The 21,457-nt window shown below is 39.5% G+C and overlaps 1 pseudogene; it reads right to left on the reverse strand.

Annotated features, from left to right (window-relative positions):
• Nucleotides 1-602: 602 nt before the first annotated feature.
• The window catches only part of LOC136118333 (10 kDa heat shock protein, mitochondrial pseudogene), a 43,035-nt pseudogene continuing 22,180 nt past the window's right edge, over nucleotides 603-21,457 (reverse strand).

Raw genomic sequence — 21,457 nt, forward strand, 5'->3', positions numbered from 1 at the left:
CCCAGCCGCTCCACGGCATGTGGGATCTTCCCGGACCGGGGCACGAACCCGCGTCCCCTGCACCGGCAGGCGGACTCTCAACCACTGCGCCACCAGGGAAACCCCATGAAGATTTTTATGTAGAAATATTTTTCTGAAGAAGGCATTACCTGTCATGTTTACTTTCCAAAGAGCCTTAGGCAGGGTCTTTCTGGTCAGCAGAATAATGAGAAAAGCCATTTCTGATTATTTGGACCTGTGTTTTTGTCCTCAGGGCTCAAATTATACCATAGTCCCCCGAAAGCAAAGCAAACGCGGTCAGAGTCTCTCTGCATCCTCCATTCACCCGCTGCCTAGAGCAGGGGTGGCGCTGCCTCTGTTACTCCCTAACAGGTGCAAAAGTTAATTTGCGTATCATTTCTTAAAGCACCCAAGCCTCATTTTTGTTTTTCACTTGTATACGTTTATTTGGAAACGTTTATATCAATACATTGAAACTAAATTTTAGAGACACTGGATGTCATTAGTTTGGATATCATTCGTTTATTTTACACGGAGAAATGTGAACATTATTTACATGATGAAAGGCTTCAGTGGAATGGGCAGCTTCACGTGATGCCATTTCAGTAGTGACATATTTCAGTCGACATATTTGCGAAAATGTCACCATCTCCAAATAAGAAATAATCCTTGTTGTCTAGAACTACTTTGGTGCCTCCATATTCTGGGAGAACTTTATCTCCCACTTTCACACTAACTGGTTGAATCTCTGTACCCTTTCCTTTAGAGCCTGATCCAACAGCTACTACCGTTGCTTGCAATACTTTTCCTTGTGATTTTTCTGGAAGCGTAATACCTCCTTTGGTTACAGTTTTGGCTGCACTTCTTTCAACTAGTACTCAGTCAAAGAGGAGAAGAAACTTTCTAAATGCCTGTCCTGCCAGGATTCTGGCCGCCACAGTTTGCAGTTCGTACTCTGCTCTCACACCACCACTGAAAGGAGAGACCACCAAGCCTCATTTTAAAAGGGCCTGCCTTCCACTCACCCTCAAAAAAGTGGTTTCCTTGTAAATGTTTGACAGTCAACTCTCTCAACGAAGAAACACTGATTTGTAGCATTTGCCAACTACTGTGGTGTAAATACTCCCACTGTGGTCAATGATTTCAAGCTACCAATGTGACATCTCTGAACGCTGGAGGCGGGTGGGGAGTGATGCTCATGGTCTGGTAGAAAATGGCTCCAGCGCATCACTTGGAGCACAGTGACATTTATATGGACCCCTCCCACTTCCACCCCCCTCATTTTCAGGACACTGTAGAATCTATATCTTAGAACATCCTTCACATACAAAGCAAAAATGTCCAAAGGCCTTCGTGTGTTGGATAAAAGTGAAATTTTAAGCATAGCTGAATTTAGTAAGAAGGCTCACAAGTTAGTTTAACAAAATGTATAGAGGATTATAAACTTACCATTCTTATAGTCCACATCTATACTCATAACTAACAACACAGACCTAATCAATATTACTCTGTTTAAATGTAGCTCGCCGTGAGAAGTGAGATAAGTCAGAGAAAGACAAGTACTAAATGATATCATTTATATGTGGAATCTAAAAAAGTTAAACCTGTAGAAAAACCAGAGAGTATAATGGTCACCAGGGGTTGGTGGGTAAGGCGGGGATAAGAGTGACGACGTTTAAGGGTACAAATCTTGTAAGGACTAGTAAATAAACCCTAGAGAGCTAAAGCACAGTATGATGAATCTAGACAATAATATTGCACTGTAATTACATAGCGTGATAAATATGGCTACAATGGCAATTATAGGGCAAGATACAAATATATCAAAGTAACAGCCTGTACACCTTAAACTGACAGAGTGTTACGTGTCAAATTTATTCAATTAAAAAAATGTAGCTCAAAGTGAGATCAACTTTCATTAGCACTTTTTATTCTGGTCCAATGACAACTGTACTCATTGTCATCGGACAACCGTTGTTCCATAAAAAGGAGCAATATCAAATACATAAATAGCTTGAGAATTTATCTGAATTTCTCACTGACCCATTCTTCCAGGAAAAAGATGTGTGTGCTCCATGAGGCTGAAATAGATGTTGTAAAGGCAAGATAGTCAATCTTAGATGCAATACATAGAGTGTGGGGCTGTAAACTGTAGAATCCAAACTGCCTCTGACAAGCCATAGGATCTTGGGGAAACCTTTAAAACTATTCAGGACTTCACGTTCCTCACCTATACAATTAGGGGTTGGAGTAGGTCAGTATTTTCTAAATTTTAGTCATCCTTACATATGGCCATCACTATTTTTGTCATTTCCATATGCCACCTGCACTATTATTTTGTTAATATTTTTCTTTAATCAACTCACTTTTTGCTTAATTACTGATCCTTTTCCTAAGTAATACCATCTATGAAATCATAGCTTCAATATGCTAGTTATGTTTTCTTCTAATACACATTGATACACAAACGTAACTGTAACTTCAACCAATGTGTGTGTAATTCCTAAAATTATCTTGTATACCACATGTGGCTGGCATCCTATGGATGAGGTGATCTCGGTGGGTCCCACAGCGTTGCTGGTTTGAGAGCTGTCATAATTTCAGCCACTGTAGTGCTTACTATGGAAATCTCAGGATTGAGTCACATTGCCGTGACACTTGTCAATCAAGAAGACGAGTGAAACGGATGGATCATCTAGCCACATTGTCGTCCAGGTCTTTCATTACAGATGAACGTGGTACGAGACTTCTATTCTGAAATGTATTTACTCCAATACCAATATAACTTTCTCATTCCATCAAGCAGCAGAAAGATCTGATCAAAATTTTAAATGAACGCATTTTGCATATAATATTTTGTCTCTCACTATTAAGCTCGGTAAATAGGTTGAAATCTGCATATAAATCACTTATATTTGCCTAGATGTCTCTATGGGGGTTGCAACGATGGTGCTTTAAATATCATGTGAAATTTTTAAGAGATTGCTGGGTATTGAAAAGCCTATGGAATTATTTTTATAAAAAAATAGGAATTAGAAAGTAGGACTTTCTTTAGAGTTGATGTGGCTTAAATAATTTCAACCAGATGAACAGTTGTCAACAATTTGCATTGAAAATGTAATGAATTATGTTCGTCTGTCTGCTATTATACTAGGAAATTAAGATACCATACATGTTTATAATAGGAAATTTCTCAATTGTCTTTTTAATCCACTATGAAGCTGCACATTTATTTCCACAGGAGGAAAGAAAAACATATTATGTTGCTAAGTAATACCAGTCTTTTCTAGGATTAGAAATCAGTGGATGGTTTGTGGGATTAGTGATTTCTATTCTCAAATGAAAACCAGATGGGCAAAACCGACAGCATAAACAGTTAAGGGAAAAAATTGGCAGAAAAAGTCACATTTGTTAATTACATTTGTCATCACACCTTCTCTTATTTATTGAGATAGTCAGAAACTTGGTTTGAAAGATAAGGTAACTCCTGAGCTCTGGTTTAACTCAATAAAAGTTCAGACTGTTTTGTTTGGGAATAATTAGGTAACAATATGATAATCGAGTAATTCTTTTTATTAGAAACAAAATTCTTGCCCACAAAAAAGTTTCAGCAAATGTTTGGCCTGTTGTTCATTTAAATGTGTAATAATCAGTTTATGTATCTATTTATACATAAAAAGTAAGATAAATAAATTTAGTGTATGCCTCCTACTGTAAATGTATATATAATTACTAACCATACATCTTAGTAATATTTGGTGTTTTGGCACAAATGCCAGGAACTAATTTACATCTACTTACGAACTAGAGAGTAGGAACAGTTATGTTAATCACTCAGTATTTTAGAGAACATGATACTGAAGAAATAGTGCACAGTTTAATCTCGGCAATTTGTCTAGCGTCCCAGATTCACTGGCTCGTACAGTCATCCACATTCCGTGATGGTTTACCGTGAGTTGGCTTCTGTGCTCAGCTCTTTGCCAACATTATCCCATTTATTAGCCCCACTTTTCAAAGGAGGAGATTGAGGCTCTGAAGGGCTAAGGTAACGGCCTAGGTTTACCCAGCCAGAATGTGGCAGAGTTGGGTTTGAACAGACACCCCACAGCTGGGCTGTGCTCTCACGTCCCTGCTGCATGCCAAACCCTCGGCTGAGTGCTGGAAACACAACCACGGGTGAGACGTGGGTGCCGAGTTTAAGGAGATTATGCAGCCCTTCACTTAAAACCTCTGAAATTTTGAGTTGGAAGACACCATGGAAATCATCTGGCCAAATTCCCTTTTATCACAGATAAAAAGACCAGTGGCCTAAAGAGGGTAAGTGTCTTATCCTCAGTGCATATTGTAGAAAAGAGTATACATAAAGATAATGAATTGGTTGTTTAAAATGCTGACAATAACATTGCAGTATCTTTGTGGCTTGAATATGTATAAGTTAATACTTTGGCCTATTTTCTCAAACATGTGATAAGAATATGGATGTCAGTGAGTATTATATATGTCGACAAAAAATCAGTCAATCTAAGAAAGAAATGGAAAATTTTATTCGAGCCAAATTTGAGGATTATAACTCGGGAAGAGCATCTCAGAAAGCTCTGAGGAGTCTTCCACCGGTTAGAAATCAAGGCACAGTTATATAAGTTTTTTGAGACAGAGGGCTGTATGTCAAATGACGTATTATTGACAGTTCACATAATCCAGATCTAAGCGTAATCCTGGTGGGTCACGTGACCTCTTACAAGATTAAGGAGGAATGTTATTTTTTAAGGAGTTTTATTGTTGGTGCTGGGACAATGTTGCTCTTTATGGCTGAGCAGGTGTTTCTGCCAACGGGGGAGGTCTGGTCCACGGGTAATGAAGATACACAATGCACAGTGGGGCGAGAGGGAGGCCAAAGAGCAGAGAAGAATTTATGTTTAAATTTGTCTTGTCTTGCCATAAAATATGAATTTTATTTCACATAACTACAGCTAAAATAGAGGTTAAGAACATAAAATGGGGTGGGGTGAGGGATAAATTAGGAGTTTGGGATTAACAGATGTACACACTACTATATAAAAAACAGATAGGGGCTTCCCTGGTGGCACAGTGGTTAAGAATCCACCTGCCAATGCAGGGGACACAGGTTCGAGCCCTGGTCCGGGAAGATCTCACATGCCGCGGAGCAGCTAAGCCCGTGGGCCACAACTAACGAGCCTGCTCTCTAGAGCCCACGAGCCACAACTACTGAGACCGTGTGCCACAACTACTGAAGCCCGTGCACCTAGAGCCCATGCTCCGCAACAAGAGAAGCCACCTCAATGAGAAGCCCGCGCAACACAATGAAGAGTAGCCCCCGCTTGCCACAGCTAGAGACAAGCCCACGGGCAGCAATGAAGACCCAAAGCAGCCAAAAATAAATAAATAAATAAATAAAATAAAATGAATTTATATTAAAAAAAGATTAACAGCAAGGACCTACTGTATAGCACAGGGAACTATATTCAATATCTGTAATAACCTATAATGGAAAAGAATCTGAAGAAGAATATACATACTGAATTACTTTGCTATACACCTGATGCTAGCACAACATTGTATTGGGTTGGCCAAAAAGTTCGTTCGGAATTTTCTGTAAGATGTTACAATAAATCAACTGTACTTGTGAAACTGTGCACCTCAGATTGGGATTTGAACCTCCGTGGCAGGACTCGAACCCAACCTAAACTCACAGTCTTCCAACTGAGATCACACACCTGGTTTCAGGATTTAGTGAAGCTCAGGTTCTTGATGTCTCATTGCAGAAAGAATTCAGTGAGAGACAAAGTGATAGGTAAGAAGTGGATTTATTTAGAGAGAAACACACACTCCACAGACAGAGCAGAGCGTGGGCCAAGTCAGAAGGCAAGAAAGCCACCAGGGTATGGGGTTGTCAGTTTTTATAGGGGTGGGTAATTTCATAGGCTAATGAGTGGGAGGAGTATTCCAGCTACTTTGGGGAAGGGGCGGGGATTTCCAGGAATTGGGCCACGGCCCAGTTTTTGATCCTTATGGTCGGTCTTGGAACTGTCATGGTGCCTGTGGGTGTGTCATTTAGCTTGCTGATGTGTTACAGTGAGTGTATACCGAAGCTCAAGGTCTAGTGGAAGTCGACTTGTCCACCATCTTGAACCCATTTGGTTCTAATCAATTTATGTCATGTCCTTGGGCTATGCCATTCTTTCAGATGTTGTGCCCTGCCCCCTTCTCTCCTGTTTCACTTCGATAAAAATTTTTTTTAAAAAAGAACATAAAATGATTCTGGTTAATTCAATTCAACAACAGAAATTGAGTGCCTATGTGCAGGGCACAGAGACAACTTGCTGGGTAAATAATTATGAACAAGCTGTACAGGGTAGGAGAGACAGATAATTAATATAATTACTATTCAGTGTGATAAGGGGAGGTTCAGGGTGTTATTGACACGTGGCAAGGACACAGAGCCCAGTGAAGGGACATCAGAGTTGGAGAGAGTGTTAGGGAGAGGGCAGGAAGGAGGAAGGTGACCCAGATAGAAGGATGTTCATATGATACGCCCCCTCGAGAGATCGCTGGACCTGTTTAAGGACCTTGTGCCCTATTCCTTCCATTTGCTCCTTGAGGTCTACCTTCCACCCTTTGCCTCCTACTCTCTGAAGGGAGACTGACTTGCAGGGACTACATTGGTGAGCACCAGTGTACTCTATGGCAGCCAGTTGTGGTTAAGCCAATGGGGAGCTCCAGGAGGAGATACGGATGGAGGAGATTTGGATGAAGGGCCTGAAGTGAGTTCAGGTCCTTGTGGAGGGGTTTCTGGCTGGCTGGTGGTGTCCCGGGACACCTCTCCATTTTCTCTTCCAAGGTCTTGGAACTGCTCCCTCCTTCAGGTGATAACAGCCCTGAGGCGCTGCACTGTCTCTGTGGTTTTCCTACACCCCACCCAACGCTTTGTACACAGTCCCACAGTTAAGCCTTCCTTGAATTATCTTAATTTCATGTGCAGGGATTCCTGAAAGGGAAGAAGCAGGAATGGGGAGTGGTGTTGGTGGGATTAGCCAGCTGGGTGGGGACAGACTCAGGAGAAGGTTTATAATCTAGGTTAACAGAGTTTGGAATGTAGCCCAAGGAGAACCTTGTGGGCACTGTAGGAATTTGGATTGTATTCTTCAAGAGTTGGAAGGGCATTGGAGGATCTACAGCAGGGAAATGACAAGATCTGATTTATGCTTTTCAAAGATCAGTGGACTTTGAGTAAATCAGATTACCCTCCATCATGGAGCGGTGCCGGGGCGGGGGAGCTCATCCAGTTAGTTGAAGGTCTTTTTTCTTTTCTTAATTAACTTGTTTATTAATTTTTATTTCTTTTTGGCTGCATTGGGTCTTCGTTGCTGCGCATGGGCTTTCTCTAGTTGTGGTGAGTGGGGGCTACTCTTTGTTGCGGTGTGCGGGCTTCTCATCGCGGTGGCTTCTCTTGTTGCAGAGCATGGGCTTCAGTAGTTGTGGCTCATGGGCTTAGTTGCTCCGCGGCATGTGGGATCTTCCTGGACCAGGGCTTGAACCCATGTCCCCTGTATTGGCAGGCAGGTTCTTAACCACTGCACCACCAGGGAAGTCCCAGTTGAAGGTCTTAATAGAACAAAGACTGATGGCCCATGAGCAAGAAGGAATTCTGCCAGCAGGTGGCCTTTAGACTTGAGGAGCAACATCAGCTCTTCTCTGGGTCTCCAGACTGGCCTACCCTGCAGATTTTGGACTTACCAAGCATCTATCATCACATGAACTTGTTTCTTAAAATCAATCTCTCTCTCTCTCTCTCTCTCAATAAATATATGTATATATCTATATCTATCTATCCTCTATCTATCTCTATCTATATATAGAGAGAGAGACACTGGCTATACTATATGATCTATGTGTTTATTATACCCGTTTCTAAGATGTGTGTGTATGCACGGGTGTGCATGCAGGCATGCGTATCTCCTGTTGGTTCCGTGTCTCTGGAGAACCCTGAGTAATACAGCAAGTGCCCTTGATTTGGAGGCAGTGGTTTGGATATGGGCTTTGATACCCTGATCACTGTCAGATGAGGCGGCCACGCTGCACAGAGCACAGGTCCACAAACTGATAGAGCTGCTCCTCCGTTCATGGATCTCAGATCATGTACCTCTAGCAGGTCTTTGAGGCCCCTTTGGGACTCAGTTTCCTCCTCTTTAAAATGAGAAAAGTAATATCTTCCCTGCCCAACTCACATGATTTTTGTGCATATCAAATAAGACAATGTATTCAAGCACATTAAAAAATGACCACATACAGACACAACATATTAGGTATTATTTTATTTGGCCTGTAATTCTGCCACACACATTCTTGAAATTGTGTGTTGGCAGCAGACAGTTTTGAAAGTCAGACAAGCATGTGATACCCATTCACCCATTCAGCGCTTGCACACGCTGTCCTTTCTGTCTGGAGTGGCTCTTCTGCTACCTTAAGTCTTAATTTGGAGCAAGGGGAGGGTGTCGGGTGGAGGTAGAAAGAGGAGTTAAGAATCAGGCAAAGGTTTGGGGCTCAAACACGTGTATGGATACTGATCGCATTAAATGAAATAACAAAATAACTTAGCAAAGTGAAATATTGCAAATGAGCTCTCCATCTCAAGGATGCTATCTGACATTAGGGTATGTTACTGAAGGAAGAATATATTTAGGGGGGTGTGCGGGGGGTGACAGCAGGGACAGTGAGATGGAGAGGGTGGGATGATGAGTTTTAAATGGAACCTGTTGCATCTGCAGTGTTTATGGGACATCTAAATGATAATATGCAAGATAACTCAGGTTGGAGATACAGGCTGGAAATAGACACTAAGAAGAGCAGCTGACATTTCATGTGTTTTTATACCATGTGCCAGACACTGTACTAAACATGTTGTATGTATGATCTCATTTAATCATTAAACAGTCCTGTGAGATCAGTCGTTTTATTATACCCATTTCTGAGATTCTACAGCTAAAACATGGTTCATTTGAGATTTAAGCCCAAACAATCTGGCTGGAAGATCTCAGTTTACAGGCAACAAATAAAGCCACAGGGATAAGTGAGTGTGCTTGGGCAGAGTACGCCGTTTAGGCAGAGGGCAGACAGTGGAATTCTAGGGAACAAGAACTTTTACTAGTAAATCATGAGAGATTTCCTTGGAAAAGATGGAAAGGGAGAGTTCCGAAGGAGAAGAGGAAAGCTGTGTAGAAGGTGAGTTAGTGAACTCAGGGGAGGAGCACGTTTCCAGAGATCCTTCACCTTTGCAGGAAGGCCAAGTGAAGCAAGAATGTTACATGAATATTGGAATTAGGAACCAGGGGTGGTGTTGGGAGCATGCAGATGTCTTCAAGGGGAGCTTCAGCAGATGGGTCGCTGTGGGAAGGGATTTGGGCTCAGTCATGGGCTTTCAACCAAGCCTGGGTCACCTGGCCTCCCCGCTGCGGAGGGCCACTGACATGGCACACATCATTGATTTCTCTGATAAAGGAATGTTGCTACTCGCTCACTCTATTTTTTTCTTTTCCTTGGCAATTTGTCATTTCGTTTATTTGGTTTTACCACGTTCCCAGCTTCACTGCAATAATGAGACTGTCTTTGCCACAAGTTGCAACTTTGAATGACGCATCTGTTCTTCTTTTTCCTACCTTCAGTAAGTTTCCTCTGACACTAGAGGGAAGATGTGAGAAAGATAAATGTAAGGGTGGAATCGGGAAGTTAAGGCAGCTCTCAATCTGTTTATCTTTGGAAACCATTACACAGAGGAAAAGTTTTTCATTTAGCTCATGGTTGCTGCACACACACACAAATATAATGCAAGGTCTTTTTTCCCCACAGATGATCTCTCAGAAAAGAAGCTGTTGCCTTAAGTTAGAATCTTTACAAAGTCACTCATATTACAGAGTGCTGTCTGAGTTGCTTTATTTTCAATAATAAGACCGTTGGGAGAAGACGTTGTTTTAATATTCTTATAGTGGTAAGTTATGGCATCGGTTAAAAAGAAAACTTTAACACAGATTTAGTAATTATTAATAGTAAAATGATCTCTCGATCACGTGTGTTGGAAATTGTTGAGAATAAACCTTTTAAAAACACTTTAAGAAGTGAGATAAGTCAGACAGAGGAAGGTAAACACTGTACAATATCACTTATATGTGGAATCCAAAAAGCCAAATTCATAAAAACAGATTGCAATGGTGGTTACCAGGGACTGGGGCTGGGGAGATAGGAGAGATGTTGTTTAAGGGAACAAACTTGTAACTAGTAGATAAATAAGTTCTGGGGATCTATACACAGCATAGTGATTATAGTTAACAATACTGTGTTATAAACTTCAAAGTTGCTAAGAGACTGGATCTTAATTTTTTCACCGTAAAAATGAAACGATGATCATGTGACATAATAGAGGTGTTAACTAACGCTACAGTTGTAACCATATTGCAATATATAAATGTACCAAATCAAAATATCGTACACCTTAGACTTATACAAAGTTAGATGTCAGTTGTTGCAAGAAAAAAAAATGACAAACAATTTAAGAAGTAATAAAGTAAGTGATTATGGAGTTCACAAATACTAAATGGCTGCTTTTAACTTAGGGTACAATTTCCAAGGTCATTCATTATTATATAGAGATTCCAAAAGTACTGTATCTTAAACAATTTAGAAGGAAACAAAGGTGATGTGTTCTAAAAAACTCTAGAAAACTCAGAAATTGACTCCAGTGATGACAGATATGGTAAAGCATATGAAGACTTTGAATAAAATTGTCGCATGAGAGTTTATAACATGAGACTTTAAATATACATAATTAAAGTAAATATTATGCATAGCTATTTGGCTGTTTCATCTGCATTCCTGAAAGTTTATATTATATTCAAATTGCCAAAAGGCTTTTGTTCCATATTTTCTCATAGAGTGTTGCCTATATACACAATTGCCTTACATTTGGGCACGTGAAGTACTCCATAAGCCACAATGTCAGCAGGGTAGGTATTTTGGGCTCAGTATTGATACATGACTGCCTATAAGCACAGCAAAGAAAGAGCTGGACAACTCAAGTAAAAGATGCAGCTCCTAAAGGCCATCCCAAACACCGCTGTATCCACAGAGCGTTTGAACGTTCAATAACGTGCCTCGTGAATTTGATCAGCGTTGGCAGCGGCCATAGGCTGCATTGCCCTGATGGAATAGCCGAGGTTGGAGAGAGCTATCCCACTTAAAGTCATAGTCCTTTTCCAGGTCAGCCCACAGCCAACAGCCCACAGCCACAGCCCACAGGTCACCACGGTACAGAGGCCCCACCCCAGTGCCCCAACTCAGAACAACTCTGAATGGCTATCCCAGCTCCAGAGCTCCCGGCGGGGTCGGCTGAGACCCAGCAGTGGCTACGCTGCAGCTCAGCTTCTCCTCTTCCCAGTCTACCATCCTTCCCTTCCCCCCACAGGTGTTCCTCTCAAGAGTACTCCCCAAATAAATCTCCTGCATGCTAACTTCTGCCTCAAAAGAAGAGGGAAACCCAACTGCCTAAGTGCTGAAGAAAACAGTGAAAAATATAAATGTGATTTATTTGACCCCACTGAGTACGAGCTTCTTTTTGTCAGGCAACACAAAAAATAGACAGTGAATAGAGATTCTGCTTTTCGCATGAAAGCATGTTGGCCATTGCGGGCCGGAAGGGGGGCTGGTACCCATAACGTTTTTAAATGAAGGATGAGGCAAAGTTATTTCTTTATGACAGTAATAGTGCCAGTGAAGTCATTTTACATTACCAAGTGGTTTTTCTCACTAATCATTTCACTGCCCATCACCACAATTCTTAAGACAGAGGACCAGACGTTAGACTTTTCTAGAAATACAAACTCAAGTCCAAATGATTTCAGCACAGTGTTTGAAGATTTCTCAATTTTACACTTGATTTTTTAAAAAAATTTGTTGAAGACATAAGAAAAGATACAATATTGGGTATGTTTGTTTTAAACATATCCAACATCTAAATGTTGCAACAAAACATAAACAATAACCATGATTTACAAATTGTAAATAAATATATAAAAGTGAGCTCAACCACATAAGCCATTAGGGAAACTAAAATTAAAACCATAATAAGATACCATTACATACACTCCACAATGCCTAAAATAGGAAAAACCAAAAACCCTGACAATACTGAGTGTCAATTAGAACAATAGATCCTCTGAGAAAATACTGGTGGAGTATGTGAATTGGTAGAACTACTTTTGGCATCCTCTTGATCCAGTTTTTCTAGGGCTTTATCAAATTTTTTGGACTTTTCAAGGACCCAACTCTGCTGATTTTGTTATATGTTTGTTCTCTATTTCATTAATTTCTCCTCTTACTTATGTTATTTCCCTCCTTCTCCTTTCTTTGGGTCTATTATGCTATTGCCCCCTAACTTCTTGAGAGGTTACTTAGCTAATTCATTTTTAGCCTTTTTATTTTTTCAAACCTATGCATTTAATGATAAAAATTTTCTCTAAACACTGCTTTAGCTGTATCTTACAAGTTTTGGTATGTTGTATTTTCATTATTATTCACTTCAGAATATTTTCTCTTTTGCATTATGCTTTATTTTTAACCTATGCTAATTAAGAACTATACTCTTTAATTTCCAAATATTTTGGGGATTTCTAGGGTTTTTTTTATTATTATTAACTTCTATTAAATTCAGTTGCAGCCTGAGAAGCTGTGTATGATTTTAATTATTTTAAATCTATGGCTCAACATATGGACAATTTTCTCCATATGGATAATAAATTCTCCATATATGTTTTTTTTTTTTTTTTTTTTTTTTTTTTTTGCAATACGCGGGCCTCCCACCGTTGTGGCCTCTCCCGTTGCGGAGCACAGGCTCCAGACACGCAGGCCCAGCGGCCATGGCTCACGGGCCCAGCCGCTCCGCGGCATGTGGGATCTTCCCGGACCGGGGCACGAACCCCTGTCCCCTGCATCAGCAGGCGGACTCTCAACCACTGCACCACCAGGGAAGCCCTCCATATATGTTTGATAAGAATGTGTATTCTACAGTTGTTGGGTAAAGTGTTCTCTCTCTATGTTAAATTTCTTAGCTCATGCTATTCAATTAATTTATAGTCTTACTGACCTTTTTATTCTGTTGCTCTATCAGGTTACTGAGTGGAGTATATTAAAATTTTTCATTATGTGTATGGATGTATCTATTTCTCCTTTTAACTTTGTCTTGTAGAGATATATAATTAAATATCTCTCATTATCGCCAGTAATGCTTCTGCTTTAAAGTCTACTTTGACTGATAATAGTACATCACTTTTCTTCTCATTTTGTTCACATAGTATATATTTTTCTATCTTTTGGCTTTCAACTTATCTGTATCCTTATGCTTAAGATGTGACTAGTGTAAACAGTATGTCATTGTTTCAATCGAGTCTCAAATTTTTTGTCTCTCAACTGAAAAATGTAGTCAATTTACATTTAATGTAATTACCAATGTATCTGGATTTAAATCTACCATCTTACCATTTGTTTTCTATTTGTTCTACATGGTCTATGTTCCCTTTTCTCTCTTCCTTGTGTTATTATTCATTAATTCCATTTTTGTTATTACATTTTCTAGTTCTCTTCACTTGTTATCTATGTATTTTAAACTATTCTTTTTAGTAGTTGCCCAATAGATTACAACATGCATTCCTGGTTTACTTAAAGTAAGATATAACAAAACTACAATGAGTTATCACCTCACACTGGTCAGAATGGCCATCATCAAAAAATCTACAAACAATAAATCCTGGAGAAGGTGTGGAGAAAAGGGAACCCTCTTGCACTGTTGGTGGGAATGTAAATTGATACAGCCACTATGGAGAACAGTATGGAGGTTCCTTAAAAAACTAAAAATAGAACTACCATATGACCCAGCAATCCCACTACTGGGCATATACCCTGAGAAAACCATAATTCAAAAAGAGACATGTACCACAGTGTTCATTGCGGCTCTATTTACAATAGTCAGGACATGGAAGCCACCTAAGTGTCCATCGACAGATGAATGGTTAAAGAAGATGTGGCACATATATACAATGGAATATTACTCAGCCATAAAAAGAAACGAAATTGAGTTCTTTGTGGTGAGGTGGATGGAGCTACAGTCTGTCATACAGAGTGAAGTAAGTCAAAAAGAGAAAAAAAATACCATATGCTAACACATATATTTGGAATCTAAAAAAAAAAAAAAAGGTTCTGAAGAACCTAGGGGCAGGACAGGAATAAAGACGCAGATGTAGAGAATGGACTTGAGGACATGGGGAGGGGGAAGGGTAAGCTGGGATGAAGTGAGAGAGTGGCATTGACATATATACACTACCAAATGTAAAATAGCTAGTGGGAAGTAGCCACATAGCAAAGGGAGATCAGCTCCGTGCTTTGTGACCACCTAGAGGGGCGGGATAGGGAGGGTGGGAGGTATTCGCAAGAGGGAGGGGGTATGGAGATATATGTATACATATAGCTGATTCACTTTGTTATACAGCAGAAACTAACACAACATCGTAAAGCAATTTTACTCCAATAAAGATGTTAAAAAAAGTAAGATATAAATTGTTGCTTTATTTCTTCTTTGATAATACTTGAAACTAAAAATGCATTAAGTCCATTTACCCCTCACATTTTGGGCTGTTATTGTAATGTACCTTAATTGTATCTGTATATTTCAAGCCCCACAGGACATTATAACTATTGCTTCATAGAGTAAATATTTAAATTTATGTACATATTTATCATTCATTCTTTTTCTGCAAATACCATCTAGGATCATAGTTCTTCCTAAAATTTTCTCTTTCACATTTGCAAAAGAGAATGTTTGATGCTAAAAAAGTCTCAGTTTTCACTTGCCTAAATATGTTTTTATTTTATCCTCATTTTTGAGAAATATTTTTGCTGGACATAGAATTCTAGGTTGGCAGCTATCTTCTTTCAGTACTTGGAGGATATGATTCCACTGCCTTCTGGATTCATTGCTTCTGTTGAGAAGTCAGCTGTAAGTCCTACAGTATCGCTTCTTTGAAGCTCATATATAATTTTTCTTCTGGAGGCATCTAAGGTTATCTCTTTGTCTTTGTATTTTAGCAGCTTTACTATCAAGCATATGTATATACATGCTGCTTGGGTATTCATAGCACTTCTTGAATCTATGAGACCACTAATATCTCTGCTTACTTTCTCATTTTCTCAGCCACACTCCACTCCAAATACCAGGCTTACCTCTTTGGGTTTTCCCTTATTCAAATCTTGATCCTACAAATTATCTCTGCTTTGATATTTCTATGATATCTTTAGAGTTTTTTTGTGTGTGTTTGTGTGTGTGTGTGTGTGTGTGTGTGTGTGTGTGTGGGTTTGTCTGTGTTTAATATTTGCTTCAGCTTTTCTAATTTTTCTCAGAAGGAGCATTGGTATAAACACCTCATTAGTCACTCTAAAAGTTTTAATTAATCTTTTAAAAAACAATTTGCCTACATTTGAATATCCACATGTGTTCTAAATGGCCATAAAGTTGTTTGCAGATATCAACATTCAGAGAAACACTTAGGTAGATGGTTTGATAGGGAACAAAGTAAGGACAGTAAGGGATTGATTTGGAGCACACTTTAAGAATTTTAAATTGTTTAAAGTGTTTGAGTTAGTAAAGTGCTCTAGATGATGGTAAAGTGTAGTACAATCATGAGTGTGGGGGTATAAATCTTTGGAGTTGAGGTGTAAAAGAAGAGTGAGGTAAGCATTTTAGACAGGTTACCCTCTTGGAAACCAAGAACCCCTAAAATGACTGTGGTACCTGTGATGGAGGGACTGAATTGTCTTTGATTAATCTGGGGAATTATATTGATTATTTCATAAACTCCTTCCCTGTTTGTGAAGTGCCTCTACTATGCAAACCTCTGGACCAGTAGATGCCAGGCATGAGGGGTGGTAAAATGCTACAAATTGGATGGCACGAGGTTCAAAGAGGAAGTAAAGCCCAGATGAAGGTAGAGAAGTAATGACTTGGCTGCCACAATGAGAAGCTGAGGGAATATCAAGCCCTCTTGCACTCACACCACCCCCAGCTCCTGGCCTATTTCCATGTCAATCCTGTGAGAATGAACAGCTGCTTAAGAGTCCTATAAAGAACACCCATGTCCTCGAGGGAGAGCAGATTTCAGTTATAATTAGGAAGTGGAGGGAATATTTTGTGAAGTGATGGAATATGTTAGGAAATTTGCTTAGCATTTTATAGGGATTCCAGGGGATAAAGTGGAGAGTTTGGGAGAGAGAAGAGCGCCCATAAAAAACACTTCCATGCCATTTGAAGAGCATGATGGTGAAGTTAGGGCTGAGATATTCTAGCAATCAGTACTGAGACCAGTGATGTTTACTCATGACAGTGGGAGAGTAAACTGAAAAGTGGTTGCTGACAACACAGCATCCTTCAGATATCTTAGAGCCAAAGAGATCTACAGATGGTCCTAACTCAATTAGGAAATGATTAACACAATAACAGGCATAGTTTTTATAAATTATGTACATAGATAAGAATAACTGAGAGTGTAATGATTTACTTATTCAACTTAAATTGCTATAAGATAACCCATTAAAGAAAAAGCATCATAGCTTTTGACATGGTGCAACACTATTGTGTTATATGATATATATATTGAAGGCAAGTAATAGACTGAGCTAAAAAGAGCAACAGTATTAAAATCATTCTGTATCCCATTAGACAAATAGATGACATTCCCATCTCTAGAAAGTAACACATAGGAAAAACAAGAAAGAACAAGACAACAAAGAGACTGTGGTAACATTAAGAGAGGGAAAGTTTCCAAAAACTATTGTGAAAAGAAAATGTAGCCTCGAGCAAGAGGCATGTTTGGAAAAAGTGATCATTTTTTAGGAAGTTGCTAGTGCATGGGATCCTCTTCAAGTAGACGTTCTCCAGCTTGGGACCATCAATTTGCCTTTGAGATGCCAAAGGCAAAAATGGCATTTCTAGAACAAATGTGATACATGAATACAGAAAAATAAAAAGTGTAAGGCATTGTTACATTTTCTCCCCATCTTTGTATACGGTCAAATTGGTAATTTTCATGGCAGTCTGTTCATGGTGGAGAGTGGGCACGGGCAAAGCATATAAAGGCTTTCGAGATAACATTTTGCAACCAGCATATTCTTTGACTTGCTTTTTTCAGACATGCTTTAGTTTTTCTTCCTTGGATTTTTTTCTCTGTGTAAGTTATCTTTAAATAATAACATGCGTTTTCTTACTAGTATGCACTGCTTGTAATGACGTCAGTGAAATATGCAGGTCATTTGGAGCACAGAACTGTTTTGTGATTTACATCATTACAAAATATGTCCCATTAAGATGATGCACAAGCTGAACTGGAGTTAATGAACCTGCATTCTTGCAGGATAATTCAAACTTTAAGGGTGATATTAAATAAAATAAGAAAGGTAGGAAAAATCAGGTTCACTGTACACCAGAGATCATGATCTTTATCCTCTCAGTTCATTAAAGCATATCTATTGCTCACGTTACTCTCAGACCATTATTAGAGTGGTTGTAGAGCACATATACGTATGTAATTAAGTACTCCTCTGCGTCCGTAAAAGAACTGCACGTGTTTCCACAGGGAATGCATGGGGAATTTGATTCAGAAGCCTGTAAGAGAGTGTAAGTACCTTTAACCTTTATGGAATGCTGCATGGAATTGTGTGGAATATTCCCACTTAGTATTCAAAACAAGGGTGGAAACACTATAGCCCATGGCCAAATCCAGCCCACTGCTTGTTTTGTAAATAAAGTTTTATTGGAACACAGCCACTCCTATCTGTTACAAATTGTCTGTTTTAGCCCTGTAACAGTAGAACTGGGTAGGTGCCACAGAGACTGCATGGCCCAGAAAGCCTAGAATATTTACTACCTGGCTCTTTAAAGAAAAAGTTTGCCAAGTCTCGACCTACCTGTTTTTTGTTACTTACCTGTTGACCATATACGTCATCACAAAATGAGTAAAAACCTCTCTTAATCAAATATTATTTGAGAGCAGAATATTTAAATGGTATATAGTGTCAAGGTCCTAGGATCCACTTGACCTACTTAGGAATATCAGTCTTTTTAAAAAGCCTATACATGGTATCTTAAACTCTCCTGTTGTCAAGAAATCAAATAAATAAATAAATAAAAACAATAGCCACCAGTTTCGTAAACCCTCCTGAAATACAATGTCTCGTGTTCCCCTTCTGGCTCTGTGGCAGCTGTTAACTATCAAATACTATTTCTAGAACTGTGCTGACATCAGTCGACAATCATACACAAAGCTGTTTGGCAGGACATACACCGAGCAAGTTGAGGCTGTTAAAATGAAACAGCTCTGTTAAAATTAACCCTATTCACATGGCAGGGAAAATACCTAAGTCTGCCAAATCAAACCCTTCCTATATCAGTGGGGAAGAACCATTTGCCAACCTCGAAAAAGGTAATTTAGACACAGGAGAGCAAAAAAACAAAGAAGAAAAACCCTCCAAAATTAAAATGATAAAAATGTGCTTGACAGCAAAAGTACTTCCAAATGTATGAAATTGAATCCAAAACTGAGCCTGCAACAAATTTAACTGACAAGAAAATCTGCATAATGGACTTGGTTTTATTATTAATGCTAATATGGGTACTCTTTTGTTCTATTGTGCTGATGGCAAGAAGATAAATGCCCACCGAAGGCACTAAAATATCTCCACTGTTGAAATACTGACTGTAGTTAGAATGCAAACACTTATTCTTCACTTGTAACAGACAAAAACTTTTTTAAAGGAAGTGCTACTATAGAAGCCATTTCAGAATCAGGTACAGCCTTGAAATAGAATTTCTTAAAATAACTAAATGCAACATTTAAAAAAAAACCACTTTCTTTGTGAAATTTAACATTATGTAGATACAATTTTATCAAAATGGTAAATACATTCCTTACATGATTTTTAATTAGCACCTCTTTAAAATGAATAATTAGTCTTACATGGTCCTTATAATTCATGGTTGACGTTTACCTTCAGGGCAACCAATCAAAAACTGTTGTGATATCACTTATATGTGGAAACTAAAAAATAATACAAAAGAATGTGTATGCAAAACAGAAACAGACTCACAGATATAGAAAACAAATTAGTGGTTACCTGAAGGGAGGGGTGAGGGGAGAGGCAAGGGAGGGGTACAGGATTAAGAGATAAAAACTACTACATATAAAATAGATAAGCAACAAAGATAGATTGTATAGCACAGGGAATTATAGCCATTATCTGGTAATAACTTTTAATGGAGTATAAGCTGTAAAAAAACTAAATCACTATGCTGTACACCTGAAACTAATATAATATTGTAAATCAACAATACTTCAATTAAAAAAGAGAAACCAAATGGTGTAAATGCTTTTTTTCTGCCAGCGCACCTCTCCCTGAAAATCAATATTTAAAGTCCTCTCCTCCTCCGAAACCCAAGTCACCTGGGGGATGGGCAGCAGCTAGACAGGGCTTGCAAGAGGAGGGGACTGTGCCCAAGAATGTTTGCAGTTGGAGGGGCCAAGGGTCTGGAAGCCAGGGAGCTCAGGCCAAGGCTGGACTGTGTCAAGCCAGTAAACCAGTAAATCTGAGATGGAGCAATTGGGTTTCGAAGATCAAGACTAGCAGAAGGTCAGAAACTCTTGGAGGTTAGTAACAGCAAGGAAACAGAATCTAGGGATGTCAGCTCTTAAGGTAACATCTATTTGTGTTCGCTTTTATGGGTCTTGTTTATGCTGCTTCCCAGTTGCAGGTAGAGTAGTGGTTACAGCTACTTTGAGGGTGAAATTACTGTGGATAAACCTTGATCCTGGTTGCAGCCAGTCTTTAATTACAAGCAGGCTGTTACAGACCTCGGTGATGTAGAGATTATTTAAATAGAGTTACACCTGTGGGCCAAGCCTGTGCTAATCATTCTAAATTCTCCCGCCACTTGCCTTCTCTATTTATTAATGTATTTAAGCTTTTCCCACTTTCTAGGTCAGTTCTGTCTGTGGTACACAGAATTTTAAGATGGCCCTGAAGGTTCCCCCATGCCCTGGCATATACACCCTATATAATCACCTCCACTTGAATGTGTGTAAACCAGTGAGTATGATATGTTATCCCTCCTTTGATTAGGTTACTCTTCAGTTGACTGAGTTAGTCAAAAGGGAAATTATCAGAGAAGAAACAATATCCTGCTGGCCTCAAGGATAAAAACCAAACTGCCATGTTATGAGATGAGGGGGACACAAGGTAAGGACCTCAAGGTGGCCGCTAGGAGCTGCAAGCAGCCCCTTGGCTATGTGGATACAACAAAATGAATTCCAACAACTAGGGCGCTTGGAAGAAGATCCCAAGCCTCAGAGGAGACCCTAGGCTACAGGCTGATTGCAGCCTGGTGAGACCCTGCAGAGAGGACCCACATAAGCTGTACCTGGATTCCTGACTTATGGAATCTGAAATAATAAATTTGTGCTGTTTTAAGCCACTCAGTTTATGGTAATTTGTTACACAGTAAAAAGAAACTAAGACCCTGTCCAGTAGAATTTTCCATCATAATGGAAATGTTCTATATTTGTGCAGCTGATATGGTAGCCACCAGCCACATGGGCTACTGGGCATTTGAAATGAGGCTAGTACATGTGAGGAAGTGAATTTTCATTACTTTGAACTTAAGTTGCCATATGTGGCTAGTGGCTACCCTAAGGAACCGTGCAGTTCTAGATTAATAATAATGAAGACAGCAATCCTTTGATTTTAATGTTCTTGATTACCAATAGCTCTCCTCTGAGCCCGATTTTTGAAATTTAATCTGAAATTCTCTAAAAAGACTGTATGAGGAACCATGCATAATCTAGCCCCTGCTCCCCGTCTTCAGCCCATCCTTTTCTCTAAACCTTCTTCCAATCATCTGAGTGACCAACTTCTTTCTCCCCTGAAGCCTCCCGTCTGTAAGAACATTCTTACTTTCATTCTTCATCTGTCTAATACCTACTTAATATTTAGGTCTCAGTCCAAATGTCACTGTCTGGGAGAGAATTCTCTGATGCCGTGCATCAGTTAGCTATTTCTAACAATAGCTGTGTAACAAGCCAAAACTCAGTGGCTCAAAAAATAATCACTTATTATTGTAGTTCATGCACCTATAGGTCCACTGGGTCATCTGATGTAAGGTGGGATCACACATGAGCCTGTGGGATGGCTGGAGGCTTCGCTTTAAGCCAGGATTGACTGGAGCACATTAGGAGGGTCAGGGTGCTTTGAGTGTCTGTCCTCCTTCTGGAACCAGCAGGCTAATCTGGGTATAGTCTTCTCACAGCAATGATAGAAGTACAATAGGCAAATATAAATACGGGTGAACTCTTGAGAC

Source organism: Phocoena phocoena, chromosome 2 (assembly GCF_963924675.1).
Source record: "Phocoena phocoena chromosome 2, mPhoPho1.1, whole genome shotgun sequence".
NCBI classification, from domain to species: domain Eukaryota; kingdom Metazoa; phylum Chordata; class Mammalia; order Artiodactyla; family Phocoenidae; genus Phocoena; species Phocoena phocoena.